Genomic DNA, 13,785 nt, shown 5'->3' on the forward strand with positions numbered 1-13,785 from the left:
TGCAAACACATTTGTGCTTTACTCAGTTTATCAGATTTGGATCCTTTACTGAGCCAGGTGAACGTGGGACATCACCAGCACATTTTTAAATTTTGGAACTGTCTGGTGATTTTGCGAACAGCCCAAAACAAGTTGTGTTTACCATTCAAATGAAAATAAACTACACTGGAAGATCTGCTAATATTTTAAAATACAAAACTGATGTCCAAAGCAGGCAATTTAACATTAGGACAGACTGTTGGGGCATTGCAATGGAACCTGGAATTGCAAACAGCATTCATGTCAGACAATGTTCATGGGGAGAGAAGCAAGAGTTTGGGATTTGTGGTCAAAGATCCTTCATCAGAACTGGAAAAGTGAGACGACAAGCATTTTTTCAACTGCAGAAAGGGGATGGAGGGGTATGGAGAGAATAGAAGAATTTTGTGATGGGGGCAGACCAATGATGTCAAGGTAACATTTACTTTCAGAATTGTAAGTTAGAGAAATTTTAAAAATGTAACGGGTGCAGCCATAACTGGAGAGAGAGAGAGAGAGAGAGAGCAAAGGGTGATTATTAGATAATGTTAAATTTAATAAAATGTCACAAGGACACCACAGGGCCCAGATAAAAGAAGATGCATTTGGCATCATTAGATCAGTGATATAAAGTGGGTGAAAATAAAAAATATTCAGATGCTGCAAGTTAAAATAAAACAAAATGCAGGTCAAGAAGCATCTGTGGAGAGAGAAGAGTGAACATTTCTGATCTGAAACTCTAACTCTGTTTCTCTTTCAACAGATGCTGCTTGGCCTGCTGAATGCTTCCAATGCTTTCTGTTGTCCAGTCAAAGTGGTAGCCACACCTCATCTTTCATTTGGGTACATTGTTTAAGATTATCTGACAAAGGGCTTAGACCTGAAATGTTAGTTACCCTATACTTCCTATGGATGCTGTTGTCTTAACCCCAGCATCGGCAGATTTTCTTGCTTAACTTAAGATAGCCACACTCTTCCTGCTCTCCAGAGCTGATCGCTGTTTAGTTTCCTTCTTCCTTTTTTTTTCCTTTGTCAGTTTTGATCATGTGAAACTTTGATTCTGATTTAAAATTTGCTTTGAATTAATGGGCTGAGGATGAGGTAGGTGACTACCAGTCAATTTATGAGCTTTACTGAAATAAAATTGGGGATAAATTCCTTTAAAGGTTTACACAACAATTGCCTCTTGGGAAAAATAAAGTGGAGAAAAGATTATTATTTATATACATAAAGATGGAATATTACAGAGAGCAAAGAGATATTGTGCACCTTAGAAAATGCCCAAAGTGCTTTGTGGATTGAAAGGAAAATGCAAAGTGATTATGAGCCTTGGTAATGGGGGTTATCCAATGATCAAAATAAAATCTCATGGACTTCTACATATTTCCAAAGGAAAAAATCAAGTTTGATGAAGTCATGGTAAATGGTATTACAAAAGATGTTAAGGTTCTGCATCTTGATATGTAAGTGAACTGAATAATATTTCTGGCTTTTTGTTTATCATGTAATAAATTTCTTAACTAAATATGTTGCTTGTACTGATTAGAGAATTAACTGTTGCTTTTAAACTGCAGTCTCAATTAACTAAAGCTTCATCAGGGTGACCAGTGAGGGAGACCAACAGACACACTTTATTTTATCATTTGTTCTATAGGGCCTCAGCAAGTTCTATGTTTCATTTAGAGTAGCTATATTTATTTTCTCATGAAGATATTCAGATTCCATGTTGAAATATGACCCCCCCCCCCCCCCCAAAAAGAGACTGGAAAGGTCCCAATGGATCTGGAAACCATAAATATAAAAACACATGTGCCTTATGTTTAATTCCAAATGTGGATTGCTGCAGTGTTCTCCAATGCCATTTGTTCCATTGTGGCCACAGCTCTTTTGTACAGTGATGCAATTTGCCACTCTCTTCTGTTCTTTCAGAAAAAGCACATTTTCCCTTTTTTTTTTAATTCTTAAAACTTTGGATTTTAATCTTGTGCGTGGGGCTATTGAATGGAGCAAGTAAGAGAAGGAGAAGTTCCATTCCTTAATGGAGCCAATTTAAATTCCATGCTTTTATTTCTTTAGGGCCAGGTGGTGCCAGTTTGTTGTGACAAAACCATTCTTGACATAGCCCCTCAGAAGAAGGAACAAACAATTTAACCAATGAAATTCAGATAAGTTGGATTTATAAAATGAAGGAGCCAATAAAATGTTAACATTACAAGTCAATTGCAAAGCATTAATTTTCAATCCTGATAATATTGATTGGCTCTTTTTTGCTGTTAATCAATATTGCTCAGAATTCCTAAAAGTTGCCAAACATATTCTTGTATTATATATTTGCAAATAGATTTTTTTAAGTGACTGTCCCTGAGCAGTTCATCATCATGCTTCTTTCCCACATAAACCTCTGAACCAAGTAAACCACACCCCAAACATTAAACTTTTAGCACAAGATTTTTGCCTAATAGAAGAAAGCTGTATAAAATATTGGGATAAAGTTTTACCATTATACCCTTATTAATTCTCTAAGCACATAAACATCTAATAACCAATACATTTTTCTCATTCTTTGTCTTTCTTTCGGTGAGCAAGTTTTCCATGTGGTAGAGCTATAACTGTGGCATCTGGGAATTGTTATACAATTATTGCAATGTTTAAATTTGTTGTATGTGTTACTACAAAGAGCTTCACAATTTGTGATATCCTCAGATTTAATCATCTGCCACCTTGCCCTCAATGTCACCAAAACTAAGGAGCTGATTGTTGACTTCAGGAAAAGAAAGCCAGAGGTCAGTGGGGGATCAGGTGGAGAGGGTGAGTAAACATAAGCTTTTGGGATCTTTCCTGGACCCAACATACTAATGCCAACATGAAGAAAGCTCTTCAGCACCTCTACTTCCTCAGGAGTTTGTGGAGGTTTGGTATGACATCAGAAACTCTGGAAAATTTCTCCAGAAGTATGGTGGGAAGTGTGCTGATTGGCTGCATCACTGTCTGATAGGGGGACACCAATACCCCTGAGCATAAAGTCCTCCAAAAGGTAGTGGACGCAGTCCAGGGCATCACAGGCAAAACCCTCCCCACTATCGAGAACTTCTACAGGGAATGATGCTGTAGGAGAGCAGCAGCAATCATCAAAGACCCACTCAGCACACGCTCTGTTCTGAAAGATGTATTGGTGCCACCAGATTCAATAACAGCTGCTATCCCTCCACCATCAGACTCCTCAATGACAAACTTAATTAGAGACTCATTTAAGGATGCTTACTTATTGATTTTCTTTTTTATTCTCTCTGTATTGTAGAGTCAGTTTGTTGACATTTGTTATCTGTTTACAGTTCTTTATTTACACTGTGTAGATTTTTTTTGCACTACCCATTAGTCAATTATTGTGCACCTGCAGGAAAAAGAATCTCAGGGTTGTATGTGATGTGTATGTACTCTGACATTAAATCTGAAATCTCTATTGAGAAAAGTCATTGGTATTTTTGGGAATAAGCTGACAGTCTTTGAGCAAGACCAGTGTTGATAAATCTCTTCTACCTGGCATCTATTGAACAATGGGAGTAAAAGATTCACAAATAACCATTTTGGTTCTAGCTATGTTTCTGAAAACTTTTGAAGGGGTTCAGAAATATTTGATTGTAAAATGCTGCACTTAACAAAAAACTCACTTGTTCATGACTGGAAACCATGTAATCATAATTAAATGAAATGACAATTCTGCAGGATCATCTGTTATTCTGAATATTGACAGTTAACACAAGCCATGTCCGTGTGTTGTATTCTTTTTGTGTTATTTAAAGGTTGATCGTTTCCTCCTCCTCATCATCAATTTGTTTTACTTCTCTCCTGAGAAATTGTCTCATTGGTGTATATACAATTCAAACATGCAGAGATTTAAAAAGAGCAACAAAAAAATTGTACAATAAGATCCCTGCTTAACTGCCTTAACTGTGCAGTGTTCTTGTTTTCACAATTTATTCCTGCACATTTACATATGCCTTAAAAATAAATTTTATTACCACTGCAAATGTACAAAGTATGAAAATTATGTCCAAATTTACAAAGCTCAGCTTCAAAGAACAATGTGTTTGACATAGCGAGGCATGTTACCCTCCAGCTAAGAGTAGAATACTGGCATATGGCTTTGGTTTGCAGTATTGTGTGAATCATGTAAGGGCTAAATACCTGATCCATACCCTTAATGAAAGAATCCTGGGACATCAACCTTCTTCGGAATCAGGTTGGAAAAAATGCTTTGAAAAATGGATCATAATTTCCATTCATTTATCAAATTTACCATCAAATTTATTAAAGGACAAAAATGTGTGAAACCATGGGGTACATAATGTCCAACTTGTCCAACTAAGTGGACAATAAAAGCACACAGAAATGGCGAAGGAACTCAGCCAGTCTCGCAGTGTCCATACAGACGTTTCGGGCCTGAGCACTTCTTCAAGCTTCAAATTTCTCCAGCATTTCTGTGTGTTTTTACTATAATCACAGCATCTGCAAACTTTTGTGTTTCACTCTCTTTAACTTTGTGGATAATGTACAAAGAAAGGTTTCATTTTTGGAGTTCTGCCTGTTTGTTTGCTGCAAGAGGATGGGGTTGCAATAGCATCAGATGAGAATGAACAAAGGGAAAGTTGCTGAAATCCTGCTCATATTGCAGCAGCTTTTAACCGGAAGTGTAAATTTGGCAAAGTTATCAAAGTTTAATATGAAAAGCAAGATGTAGTTGTCATGGGATTATTAGCTTGAAGACCCAAAGCTGTGAAACTTCTCAAAGATTTACTGTCTGCTTTCATCAGGAATAAAAGAAGCAGTGAATAACTTAATCTTTACAATCTACCATTTAAAGGCAACTTGTTTCAACACAATTTCTGCAGCTCACTGATGATTGGATATGACAGTTTACTTGGTAATTTGGAAAACTTGGTGGAAGAATTATGTTTACGGACAACAGATGCCACAATCTCTGTCCCCACCCTCAACCCCAGTCATAATGCAGATATCATTGGGTCTATGATTGCATCCCAAGCTCCATTCTCCAATCCAAACTTCTGCAATGAGTTCCAAGCAGCAGGTTTACTAGACAAAAAAAAAACTCAGTGGAAGACCAACAACCAAAACAGTTTTTGATGTCCCATTCCTACGCTCAGGCAGCAGATCATTGCTGGGAAAATAAAATCTCAGTTTGCGTGACTGTTGAAGGAGTGTGTTGCATTTGTGCTCCTCTTTCGCGGTTTTATTGAACGAGACAGTAATAAAAGACTTTTATGAAAACATTGTTCATTATCTCTTTTTCCTCCTTATAAGAATTAGCTCCACAAACAATGCAATCAATAATAACACAGACAAAACAGCTTGTATCAAACAATCATAAATCATTATCTATCCAACAGACAAACATCGCTTTTTGCGTTTTCAAACCCCATTGAAGATTGTGATTTTTTTTTAGATTTAAAACCTTCCTCAGCTAATATAAAATCAGATGCAGAATTGAAATATTCGTTATACTACTGGGACGTCATGCTGTTTTATTAAAACCTGGCAGTATTTAGAAGTTTAAATTTAATTGTGTATTTCTGAAACTATTCTTGAAGTCTTTGATGTGACTTTGTGAAAGCAAGCTTGAGCTTCATAGTATAAAAATAAAATTATGGATTAATTTGTCCTGTTAAGAACTCTTCAGGGGTCAAATTTGACTTAATTTTCAATTCACGTTACCAATAAATGACTCAATTTTCTGTTGTTTTGAAACATTAAAATTAAATATTACTGAAACCTGTCATTATATCAGTAAAAAGACCCCTGTGGAGTCAGGTAAGGTTAATAATTTCAGGTAGTCTGACATTTGGTTATGAACTTTGAAAATTTTCACAATGTGCTACATTTTCACATGTGCAAGACGCAAGATATTCACTTGTGAAGGTCCTGAAGGTGTTGAAAGAAGCTAAAACGCATTGCCAGTTTGGATGTACTGTTTTGGGTACTCCTGATTTTGAGGAGGCAGAGTAGAGGAACCATCCACATCAAGCATGATCTAATGCTGGAATGGGCCAGAAGTGCACAGTTCGCAATGGCACTGACAACTGCAGTATCATGCAGAGACTGTGTGAGGTGAAGGAAATGCTTCTGGGGTATAGGCTGGGGCAACATGCCAACATCAGGAATCTTTGAATTCTGTTGGTACCTTATTTGCTAAAATATTTAAATTTTATAGCAGTAACAGGAAAGGAAGGAATGCACACCGAGCTGGAAATTAAATAATTAAATAGAAGTAGTTGGCCACGTCGGCAACAATGATGAATCTCACTACAGATAAGAGGTGAAATGGTCCAAGAGTAACAACCTGAGTCTCAGCATGAACAAGTTGAAGGAGATGATTGTGGGCTTCAGGAAGACCAGGAATGACCACTGTCTACTACACATCAACAAGTCTGTAGTAGAGAGAGTGGAGAGCACCAAGTTCCTTCCAATTCACTTAACTGGTGACCTATTGTGGACACTCAACATCCCTTCACTGTCTGGTAGGTGCACTGCACTTGCTGACAAGACTAAGTGGGCAAGGCTACTGGCCATCATTATGTCAACCTATAGAAGCTCCATAGAGAGCGTCCTGACTTGTTACATCACAGTGTCGTAGAGTTGCTGCAGAGAAATGGATGTCAATCCACAGGAACTTAAGAGTAGCAGAGAGGATCACTGGAGTCTCCCTACAACCACCCCCCTCCCAACATCGACATAATCTGGGATCATTGAAGAGGGTGAACAAAATAATTTGGCATTTTTAAACTGCCCTGTAAAATGGGGATAACCGGGCAATTTGCCCAGTTAGCGCACCATTCACAGGGCACTTTGAAAGGGTCTGACAAGGTTAGGCATGTTGGAAATCAGCCGGGTCCCTGCCCTACCTCTGAAGTAGTTAGGGAACCCATTAAAACTTACCTAGGTTGCGTCCTTCTGTGGCTTGAAAGCAAAAATGGCTGACCCAGTTACTCCTGTGACATCATCACTTGCACACTGGTCTCACAGGGAATCCCTGGCAGAAGGGGAGAGGGGTCTCCGCAATTAGCAGGCCGGGGGTGGGGGGAGCTGCAATCAGCTCCCCTGTGGGCAGAGGGGCTGGCTGCTGTGGGGGAGGCGAAGCGACTGACAGTTGGTGGGGGGACAGGGAAAGTTACTGATAGTTCAACACATCATTGCAGGGGGCAAGATCCCAGGTTGACGATTTACTGGGTCGATCTTACTCCAGCTGAAAGATGCTGGGAGCACCATTGACCCATTTAACACACTTGGGTCCCAGGAGGGCTACTCAGGTGTGGCAGTTTAAAAGCACCTAACAAGGACCCCTTCCACCCTGAACCCAGCATCTCTTTCAGCTGATCCTGTCAGGGAAGAGATTCAGGAATATCAGAGACCACTAGGCTGAGGAATAGCTTCTTCCCACGGGCAGTGAAAAAACTGAATGACCAAAGAAACTGCTCACACTAACCAATACTCTTATTTGTACACTGCAATATTTACTTTTTATTTGTACAGATTAAATACTTGTCCTGTATATGTATTGTTTGTCTGTATGGTTGTTGTGTCTGGCTGTGTGTCTGCAAGTTTTTACACTGAGGACCAGAGAATGCTGTTTCATTGGGTTTTACTTGTACAATCAGATGACAATAAAGTTGACTTGAAGTAACAACTGAAAGCAATGTGAACATCAAAGCAAAGAAATCAGTTTCCATGGAAACAAGCTTGGCGCTTCATGTTAAATACCCTTTGTCAGTCCAGAAATGTTAAGTCTAACTCTCTTTAAAGAGATGTTGTCCGACCTGCTGAGTATTTCCTGAAGTTTCTGTTTTTACTTCACAGTTTTTTAAAATGATTTTTAAAAACACAAGTTCCAATTGCTTTCAACTTGTTAGGCATAAAGGAAAAGTACAATACTGTACTACTCTCCAAAAACCAATGACTAAGAAGCTTTGGGGCAAGAAGCAAAAATTGGAAAAAAAAAGAATCACATGGTGATATTAACTAAGATCAAAGTGACATCAATGAATCAATATAACTTTGGATGATATTAGACACGATTTAATTAGATTCTGGATCAGACTTAATTGGATTAAGGTCTACTCAATAGTTTTTCCGATATTGGACTTGGCAATGCCCCTTCAATATAGTGCTGCCATATACATGATGAATGTTTGGAGAGAATCTTGCCAGCCACCATGCAGGTGAGGTCATCATTTAGCAAATACAGCAGATACTGTCTTTCTGGAGGTAAAACACAAAATTCTGCAGACACCGTGGTTGAAATAATAGCAGATTGCTGGAGAAACTCAGCAGGTCACACAGTGTCCTTTATATAGCAAAGGTAAAACTACATAACCAACGTTTGAGCCCTTCATCAAGGTATGGAAAGATATCCGTAGGCATCTGAACAAAAGAGTAGGGGGAGGGGTGATCGCAAAGACAACGGGTGATAGGTTGAGTAGGGAGGGAGGGTACAGCAGTGATGAAGGGGAGGAGGGATGGCTGGGTGAAGGGAGGGAGGAAAATTGAAAGGGGAAGGGAAGTGGGGAGGGGAAAGAGGAGAACAGGTTAGCCTGTTCTGAGGAAAAGCCGATGTTAATGCCATCTGGCTGGAGAGTGCCCAGTCATAAAATCAGGTGGTTTTCCTCCAATTTGCGGGTAGTCTTGGTGGGTCATTACTTAAGGCCATGAACAGACATGATTGTGGGAGTGTGACACAGAAATGAAATGGTTGACTACTGGGAGGTCTCCGTCACTGGTGCGGGCAGACCGAAGGTGCTCAGTGAACCAATCTCCCAATCTGCACCCAGTCTCTCTGATGAAGAGAAGGCCACAAAGGGAGCACTGGATGCAGGTCACAAAGGCAGGAGGTGACAGGTTGAGAAGGGAGAGAGGGGACAGTTGCAAAGTGAGGGGTGCATATGGTGCCTTCTCTACATTGGAGAGCCTGGGCGCAGACTGGGGGATTGCTTCACTGAACACCTTCACTCCATCTGCACCAATGACAGAGATGCCCCAGTAGTCAACTATTTCAGTTCTGTGTCTCACTCGCACATTCACATGTCTCTCCATAGCCTTAAGTACTATTCCACCAAGATCACCCGCCAATTGGAGGAAAACCACCTGATTGTTCGTCTGGGCACTTTCCATCTACATGGCATTACCCTCGACTTTTCTGGTTTCTGCAAACCTGTTCTCCTCCATCCCTTCACTTAGCCATCCCTCCTCCCCTTGTTCACTGCTGGCCCCTCCCTTCCTTCTCCACCTATCACCTCTTGCTTTTGCCACCACACCTCCCCTTCTACTCTTTTGTTCGGATGCCTGCCGACATTTTTCCATACCTTGATGAAGGGCTCAAGACTGAAACGTTGGTTGTGTATTTTTACCTTGACTATATAAAGGAAACCTGCTGAGTTTCTCCAGCATAGTGCTTTTAGCTATAATTCTGGAACACAGCTCATCCTCTCCTCATACCTTGCACAACTGATCACAGATTCATTCATAGGAGAGATTCGCCCTGTCTGTATTAACGAAAGAATCAACTAACTTCGTCAGTGGCAGATTGATTCCTCGTCATAATTTTACAACTGTTTTGTATTTTCTAGAATTCTTTTAACATTGCTAAATTCTTTGGGGAAGGGTGAAACCAAGTGTTGAAGGGGGTTTATTTTGATTTTAGTTTCTTCAAAAAATGAATTCCAAAATATGGTGCATTCCTTTTGGGATACAGCATGACTTGTCAGAGAGCAGAGGCCACTTAGAGTAGGAGTGGTGTAGAGGGGTAAGATATTCAGTGCAGGAAGATAGAAACAAGCTTTTGTCACCAGTTTCATGACAACTTACTTCAAAACAGGTGGACAAAGAAAAGAGTAAGGAACAAGATAAAGTAGGCCGACTCTTTCTGCCATCTAGTCCGTGAAAAATTCATTTGATATATTTGCTCAGCCCCAATTCCCCATTCTCCAACATCCCATATTATTCTTTCCATCTGCCACTGAATACCACAATAACCATTTGGATGTCTCAAAATACACTACATTAAATCATGCGTTCATTTTGCCTAAATAATTAGAATGAGATAGGAGCAATTGTTGCCTGCAATTCATTCAATGTGGCAGTAAAATATCATAATCCTCACACTCGTCTTCCCTTAAGCCCCGATAGTTTTAAATCATTCTTACCGTATATTTTGGCGTAAAAGTCGACCCTCATTTTTCAGGCTGTGCATTCCGGGTCTCCCAGGAACAACCCAAATTATTTTTTTAAAACACCCCAATCGCTAGTAACAAAACTGTAAATTTAAGTAAAAACAAAAGTCGTTCTACCATACAGCAACAGCGATGGCCCATGGAGCTGGAGTGGCGACATCATGCTCCCAGCGGGAAGGCTGCCCACCAGGCAACAGCAGCGGCATTGTGCTCCCAGCAGGAGTAGGAACCTCGGCCTATCACAGGCAGAAGCGGCAATGGCAACCTCAGGGTTCCAGGTAGGACCAGTTATGGTGGCACCCAGCAGTGGGGAGGTGTCGGGGAGAGGCGGTGCCAGTGGTGGGGAGGTGCTTTCAGCACTGACTTATACTCCGAATTGATGTCAATCTTTTTTATCCTCTTGGTGAATTTAAGGTCTCAAAAGTATATTCTGTGAATAAGTTAATCCCCCAACTTTTTGAGATTTTTTTAGTGTTTCACAATTCGACATATATGCTGAAATATATGGTATTTCATTATCAAAATATGGTTATTGATCAAAGACAGTGAATTTAATTTTTATTTTATTTCTGGAAAAATGCAGATATTTGATGATATTTATGAGTCCCATGACATTTGTTGTGTGTGGACCTACTCAGCATTATCCAACAACCTCGACCTCACCTCCCCATAGACATTGTAGACCACTTGTAAAGTAATAACCTTGCAGAGATATTGGAGGTTTTCTTTGTTAGCTGAAGGGGACCTGTCCAAATGAGACCCAGGCTGTCAAATCTCACGCTCACAGTCTGCTTCATAAAATTAAAGACTTGGCCTTATTGCAGATCTTCCTTGCAGTCAGCAACTGTTCAGTTGTTTTGTCTGCTCTCACTGAGAAAATTGCTGCTTTATTTGTTTTGAGGGATGTACACAAAGGAAGGCTGCCAGTTAGCATTCCCCCTGTGATCGTGTCATGTCATCCACACAGGTCCCACCTACATCAGGCCATAAACCATCAGGATCATTAACATTTTGGGCTAATTTCCAGGGCACTCCATGAGAAAATGTACTTTTCTTTAATTTCCTTGTATGCTTCTATTTTTTGGTCAAGAGATTATTGGATATGGCATGAGAGATTGTATTACTATCAAGAATTGTCCAGTTGGTTAATAAAGACTTTTCATATTCCAAATGGTCTGGAAAGTTGATGTGCCATTAGGATAGGCATGTTAATTGACCAATGAGTGGAATCTGGGGTGGTAGATCAAACAAGAGATCATGTGATGAATTCACCAACCAACCAAAATGAACAACTCAGAAGATTCCACCAGTTCTGATTACCCAAACGTACATATAATTGCAGGCTGCAGCAAGTCATATCACCAACTGATGATTGATAAACATTTTACTAATCACTTGCCTTCCAGAAATCGTGCAGCATTATCTCAGACTTTTCCAGGTCGGGGTTGCATTGAGAACACTCAAGTGGTTATAAAAATGAATTTTAAGAGATTAATGTGGTCCATGATGAGAGATGATGCATTGTTCTGTTTTGTGTTTGGTATCATACCAGTTGTTACAAAGCCTTTATCTTGTAGTCACTTGGATCTTACAGCCCAGATCATCAATTGTCAAGGTGTCTGTTTGAGTTAACAGGAAACTCACTGAGCACAATACTTGCCAGGAACCAGACCAGAGCTGGAGAAATGCAGACTGAAATTATTAAAATGTCTTGAATTCTGAGGCAGAGATTTTACATTCCAGATGGGTCTGAAAACATCCTTGTTACCATTTTCTGCATATTCCATAAATTGCAAAGTGGAGGGATAACATTTGGAAAGGAAGAAAATTGTTTGATTCTTCCAGAGAATAAGATTGGTTTTTCCAGATTAATGCCCAGACAATGGAGGTAAAACTTGCACCAATGATTCATAAGTATTCTCACATCTAATATATAAAATTGAAATTAAAGTCGTAGTTGTGTTTTGAACATATATATTGGGTTGACTTGAACCTAGTTTTCCTGACTGGATTTGAGAAACAAAATACTGCAGAGATGGAAATTGGCATCAAAAAAGAAAATGCTGGAAATACTCAGCAACTTCTGTGTAGAGAGAGAAAAACATCTGAAATATTAATTTTTTTGCTCCATAGATGCCTCCTGACCTGCTCAGTATTTCTGGCTTTCTGTCTTGATTTCACAACTGGAACCCATATGTCTGCAGAAAGTCAGGGTATAAAGTGAGTGTCCATCCAATTCTGTGAGCCTTTGCTCAAATACATAGATAATCTTTAACATATCCCAAATTATATAAAAGAAGAGGTGATAATTCCTGCTGACCAGTTGCGATCATTGCCAGGAATACAATAAGAGTTAAATCAGGATGAATATAAACCATAGAATCTTTTGGCCATCAATCATAAACATTGAATGCATTGTTTTGTGGTAGAATCAGGATTTAATGTCATGAACAAGTCACAAAATTCAGTGTTTTGCAGCAGCGTCGTAGTACAAATATACATATTATAACTATCTTATGACATTATATAAAAAATATAAAAAATAATAATAAAAATAGCATGAAAAGTAAGGCAGTGTCTTTGGTTCATTCATTATTCAGGTATCTGATGGCAGTGGGGAAGAAGCTGTCCTTGTGCTGCTGTGTGTTCGTCTGTGTGCTCCTGCACCTTTTCCCCAATGGTAGCAGAGTGAAGAGGCCTGGGTGGTGGGGGTCTTTAAGGATAGAGGCTACTTTTTTAAGATACCGCCTTTGATGGAGCAAAGTCTGGTGCCTGTGATGTCGCAGGCTGAGTTAACAACCCTCTGGAGTTTATTCTTGTCCTGAGAGTTGGCACCTCCATTACCAGGCAGTAATGCAACCAGCCAAAATGCTCTCCACGGTACACCTGTAGAAGTTTGCGAGAGTCTTCGGAGATATACTGAATTTCCTTAGACACCTCACAAAGTATAGCCGGTGGCGAGCTTTCTTTGTGAGTGCTTCAACGTGGAGGGTCCAGGACAGATACTCAGAGATGTTGACACCCAGGAATTTGAAGTTCTTGACCCTCTCCACTACTGAGTCCTTGATGAGGACTGGGTCATGTTCCCGTGACTTCCTCCTTAAGACTATCATCTCCTTGGTTTTGCTGACATTAAGTGCAAGGTTATTGTCATTACACCATTCGACGAGCTGATCTAGCTCCCTCCTGTATGCTTCCTCACTGCCATTTGTGATTATGCTGTCAACTTTGGTGTCATCAGCAAATTTGTAGATGCCATTGGAATTGTGGGCGTATAAGGAGTAGAGCAGTGGGCTAAGCACGCATCCTTGGGGTGCACCTGTGTTGATAATCAGTGAGGAGAAGACATTGTTTCCAATTCGCACTAACTGTGGTCTTCAAATGAGAAAATCAAGGATCCAATTGTAGAGGGGGGTAAAGAGGCCTAGAATATAATAAACAAGAGTCCTAATTTAATAACATAGCTGATGTATCCAGAAAGCTGTACTAAATTCATAAGCTTCATTTGAGTGAAAGATTGAATTTTCAT

At 39.8% G+C, this 13,785-nt stretch overlaps 1 protein-coding gene across 1 annotated transcript in view; it reads left to right on the forward strand.

The window, feature by feature from the left end:
- Positions 1-5,276, forward strand: part of cdc42se2 (CDC42 small effector 2) — a 193,960-nt gene extending 188,684 nt beyond the window's left edge. Inside the window, exon 5 of the transcript XR_011354481.1 lies at positions 782-5,276. The gene's annotated coding sequence lies outside the window, so the exon portion shown is untranslated. The remainder of the gene's footprint in view (positions 1-781) is intronic.
- The last annotated feature ends 8,509 nt before the right edge of the window (positions 5,277-13,785 follow it).

Source organism: Narcine bancroftii, chromosome 1 (assembly GCF_036971445.1).
Source record: "Narcine bancroftii isolate sNarBan1 chromosome 1, sNarBan1.hap1, whole genome shotgun sequence".
Classification (NCBI taxonomy): domain Eukaryota; kingdom Metazoa; phylum Chordata; class Chondrichthyes; order Torpediniformes; family Narcinidae; genus Narcine; species Narcine bancroftii.